The following is a 5,000-nucleotide window of genomic DNA, read 5'->3' as shown; positions in this document are numbered from 1 at the left end:
ACGTCGCAATACGAATGCCCCCGCCTGTCCCTATTAATCATTACCTCGGGTTCCGAAAACCAACAAAATAGAACCGAGGTCCTATTCCATTATTCCATGCACACAGTATTCAGGCGGGCTTGCCTGCTTTAAGCACTCTAATTTGTTCAAAGTAAACGTGCCGGCCCACCGAGACACTCAATAAAGAGCACCCTGGTAGGATTTCAACGGGGTCCGCCTCGGGACGCACGAGCACGCACGAGGCGGTCGCACGCCTTCGGCTCGCCCCACCGGCAGGACGTCCCACGATACATGCCAGTTAAACACCGACGGGCGGTGAACCAACAGCGTGGGACACAAATCCAACTACGAGCTTTTTAACCGCAACAACTTTAATATACGCTATTGGAGCTGGAATTACCGCGGCTGCTGGCACCAGACTTGCCCTCCAATAGATACTCGTTAAAGGATTTAAAGTGTACTCATTCCGATTACGGGGCCTCGGATGAGTCCCGTATCGTTATTTTTCGTCACTACCTCCCCGTGCCGGGAGTGGGTAATTTGCGCGCCTGCTGCCTTCCTTGGATGTGGTAGCCGTTTCTCAGGCTCCCTCTCCGGAATCGAACCCTGATTCCCCGTTACCCGTTACAACCATGGTAGGCGCAGAACCTACCATCGACAGTTGATAAGGCAGACATTTGAAAGATGCGTCGCCGGTACGAAGACCGTGCGATCAGCCCAAAGTTATTCAGAGTCACCAAGGCAAACGGACCGGACGAGCCGACCGATTGGTTTTGATCTAATAAAAGCGTCCCTTCCATCTCTGGTCGGGACTCTGTTTGCATGTATTAGCTCTAGAATTACCACAGTTATCCAAGTAACGTGGGTACGATCTAAGGAACCATAACTGATTTAATGAGCCATTCGCGGTTTCACCTTAATGCGGCTTGTACTGAGACATGCATGGCTTAATCTTTGAGACAAGCATATGACTACTGGCAGGATCAACCAGGGAGCTGCGTCAACTAGAGCTGAGCAGCCGGCCGCCCGGGAGTGTGTCCCGGAGGCCCGCGCGAACACGCAAGCGTCCGCTCAATTATTCTGCAAACAGGAGGAGGCTGGGCTCCCCTGCACGATACACCTCGAAACCCTCTCAGGTCCCGGCGGCGCGCAGCGCCGTCCTAAGTACTTGGTCGGGTTCGAGAGAGGCGCAATCGCCCGGAGATAGGCGAGTAGACGCTTTCAGTGCGACCACCCGTGCTCCCAACTGAGCTTGCCGCTGCCGACAGAGGCCCGGGAGCGTGCTGTCGTGGTGTTGCCGGCGGGAGACAACACGCGGCCACAAACAGTGACCGGGCAGCTCCAACGCCAGCGCCACAGAGGGGCAGAGCCCCACTTGGGTGCCAAAGCGAACTCTCCCAGCACAGCGCACGCGCCAACACATCCGCACAGCTGCGATACAAACCACCTGCGAGAACCGCGGGGGCGACCGAGCAGCAGACGGCGTCGCGGCGCCGAGTGCCGGGCGGCGGCGCATCCTCAACGCACACAGTCCTCAATCGGACCAGCACACTGCAGATGTCCACCGCGCTTCGCACCGGGCCCGGGAGGACCCACTTTGGCCGCACGGCGCCGCGCGCTGGGTGCGCCGGCACGCAGATGCGCCGCCTGCCGCGTCCGTCAGCCGGCGCGCCTGCCACTGGGCGCCCCCACCAGCCGGCTGCCGCGCGTGCGCCCACGCAGCGCGCGGCCAGCACGCCGGGCGCCCCCCCCTCACCGGCCGGGGACGGTCCCACCCAGCCACCGCCGCGTATCGCTTCATACCCACATGCCCACTCACGTTCGTGGGTATGACGGGTGTCGCTGAAGCAACCGGTTAATACCTGTACCGATCGTCGATATCAACGATTCACCTCCAGCGCGAACAACCGCGCAACAACGGATTTCCAGTTCATTTGCGTAACTTGGGCAGCAAACGTAGACGTCCATCTACATTTGCGAATTCAATGGGTCTTGCATGCCTGGATGTTATGAGTCACGACACGCCACATCAGTCCACATACATGCTGCGACGTATGCACGAGAGAACACGTGGAAGGTGGCCCGCGTACGTATGCCGATGCCATTGCACAGCTGCGAAGCTCATTGAACACGCAAACTCCTGACTGACGAACTAGAGGCGACAGGGGAGGGGGGGGGGGGGGGGGGGGGCGATATACGTCTTATAGCAGTACACATTACAGTGGATAGCGGGACCATGTGGAACGTACGCAACACTCGCTAGATGTTGTGAGGGTAGGCACCGTAACATGATTCAATACGCAGGACACCAGAGTGTGCGCGCAGCGAACTATGTTGAGAGGGTTGCGATTAGGCAACGCTACACGAATTTCTAGATTCATATAACAAACAATTACGTGGGTTAGGTTAGGGCGCAACGTGGGTTAGGTTAGGGCCCAACTTAGGTTAGGTTAGGGCCCAACTTAGGTTAGGTTAGGGCCCAACTTAGGTTAGGTTAGGGCCCAACTTAGGTTAGGTTAGGGCCCAACTTAGGTTAGGTTAGGGCCCAACTTAGGTTAGGTTAGGGCCCAACTTAGGTTAGGTTAGGGCCCAACTTAGGTTAGGTTAGGGCCCAACTTAGGTTAGGTTAGGGCCCAACTTAGGTTAGGTTAGGGCCCAACTTAGGTTAGGTTAGGGCCCAACTTAGGTTAGGTTAGGGCCCAACTTAGGTTAGGTTAGGGCCCAACTTAGGTTAGGTTAGGGCCCAACTTAGGTTAGGTTAAGCCCCAACTTAGGTTAGGTTAAGCCCCAACTTAGGTTAGGTTAAGCCCCAACTTAGGTTAGGTTAAGCCCCAACTTAGGTTAGGTTAAGCCCCAACTTAGGTTAGGTTAAGCCCCAACTTAGGTTAGGTTAAGCCCCAACTTAGGTTAGGTTAAGCCCCAACTTAGGTTAGGTTAAGCCCCAACTTAGGTTAGGTTAAGCCCCAACTTAGGTTAGGTTAAGGTGCAACATAGGTTAGGTTAAGGCGCAACATAGGTTAGGTTAAGGCGCAACATAGGTTAGGTTAAGGCGCAACATAGGTTAGGTTAAGGCGCAACATAGGTTAGGTTAAGGCGCAACATAGGTTAGGTTAAGGCGCAACATAGGTTAGGTTAAGGCGCAACATAGGTTAGGTTAAGGCGCAACATAGGTTAGGTTAAGGCGCAACATAGGTTAGGTTAAGGCGCAACATAGGTTAGGTTAAGGCGCAACATAGGTTAGGTTAAGGCGCAACATAGGTTAGGTTAAGGCGCAACATAGGTTAGGTTAAGGTGCAACATAGGTTAGGTTAAGGTGCAACATAGGTTAGGTTAAGGTGCAACATAGGTTAGGTTAAGGTGCAACATAGGTTAGGTTAAGGTGCAACATAGGTTAGGTTAAGGTGCAACATAGGTTAGGTTAAGGGATGGTGTATGAGGGGGGAGGGGACGAGGTTCGTTCATAGTGATGATGGTAAGTGGACGCCTGAGGCACCCTGAGATGTGTCACGTCAGGATGCATCTTTCTCTCAGGGGAGGTGGTGCGCCGGTTGCGTGGGTGTGGCAAGGGAGTGGCAGGCCTGTGTCTTTCATTCCTGCCATTGCTTATATGCTGTGAGACAAGGCAGTGTGGTGGTGTTGGTTGCACCCCTGTCTAGGACATGTGTGGGTGTTTGTGGCTTATCTGAGTAATGATGGTTGTTGGAAGAGTGAGATATTCTGTTTTTGGGGTGGACCTCCTGGTTTTGTTATCATAGTGTGAATGGTGTAATGTGGCGGAGAGGATGCACTGGATGTTGTTCCATGCTGGTGCTTAGATATCTTGTCTGTGTCTGTTACAGCCAGAGAGTAGTGTGTGATAGAGTGTCTGGGTGACGTGTAGTTCGCATGTGTGCACAGACTGTCAGCATGTATAGGGACTGTTGTATGTCGTATGCCATCTATATTCCGATGGCTCTGCATCTATTAGTAATCAGCGCCATGTATCAGTTTAATCTGGTTGCGGTCACGCGGTGTTCTATCTCTGTACAGTAGTAGAGGTGCGACTGCACTACGTAGCTACCCCTTGCGGCAGCTTTCCCCGGTGTATGGCATACGATTATCGGCAATCAGTCGATTAGTGACAACTGGTCGTGTGACAACGTCACATGTCTGCGGGTGGGATACGCTACACCCTGCCTGTGGGTCAGGGCTCAGGAAAGCTCTCCTGACACTGAGCGCTCGGACCGTCATTACCCGTCTGAGTAATATATTGCGGAGCGCTTTTAGCCATTGCCCAGAGTCTTTGCGACTGCGAGTGCAACGCCCATGGGGATCGACATGGTTGGGGCGCTTTCTAGCTGATCGCTCGGCATCGGAATCCGTACTGTGAGCAACGCAATCGCGCACAGACTTAGAGCATGTGTGGGGACAGCGGGAATTTCGCATCTTGGATAAAACTCTTCATGAAACGGACGATATAGGGGTGGTTTGCAACTTACGACTGCGAGAAGAGTCCGCCGTTCATCCGCTGGAGTTGCGAGGTGGGCTGTTGGGGTGGAGCACGTACGGGTGCGGGTGGAGTGATTGTCGGTCGACCACTTTCTGCGGCGCAGGCACTGGCGTCGGGGCTCCTGGGGTGGTCAGAGGATGCAGTCTTGGTGCGTGGGGTCGAAAAATGTGTACTGTCGGCCCAGCGATGTCGTAGTCAGCTTGTGTCTCATAGGTGGCGGTATCGTCGTTCCAGGGGTCATGTTGTGGGAGATCGACAGATGGCGTTAATTTTTGTGGTGCGCTCGACATGGTGGATGTAGTGTTGTCAGATGCGCGTAGATGGAGGTATTGCATGTGGTTTCGTCGTATTTGCATAGATGGCGGTGCTGTGTTTTGGCAGTATGCTTGGCGTAGTTTCCTTGAATTCCTGTAGATGGAGGTGTCGTTTATGGGCTGGATGTCAATGTAGTGTACTCACATTCCGAGAGATGTCGTTCGTGTGCCCGTCGGTGGCATTGTCAACGTCGTCC

At 54.0% G+C, this 5,000-nt stretch overlaps 1 non-coding gene across 1 annotated transcript in view; it reads right to left on the bottom strand.

The window, feature by feature from the left end:
• The window catches only part of LOC126229297 (small subunit ribosomal RNA), a 1,909-nt gene extending 915 nt beyond the window's left edge, over positions 1-994 (bottom strand). The window contains exon 1 of the ribosomal RNA XR_007544173.1: positions 1-994. This exon is cut by the window's left edge and continues 915 nt beyond it. This is a non-coding gene — a ribosomal RNA (small subunit ribosomal RNA).
• Positions 995-5,000: the final 4,006 nt, after the last annotated feature.

This window comes from Schistocerca nitens, unplaced genomic scaffold (assembly GCF_023898315.1).
Source record: "Schistocerca nitens isolate TAMUIC-IGC-003100 unplaced genomic scaffold, iqSchNite1.1 HiC_scaffold_370, whole genome shotgun sequence".
Classification (NCBI taxonomy): Eukaryota; Metazoa; Arthropoda; class Insecta; order Orthoptera; family Acrididae; genus Schistocerca; species Schistocerca nitens.
Note: the sequence above shows the minus strand (reverse complement) of the source record. Positions and strands in the feature narration are given on the sequence as shown.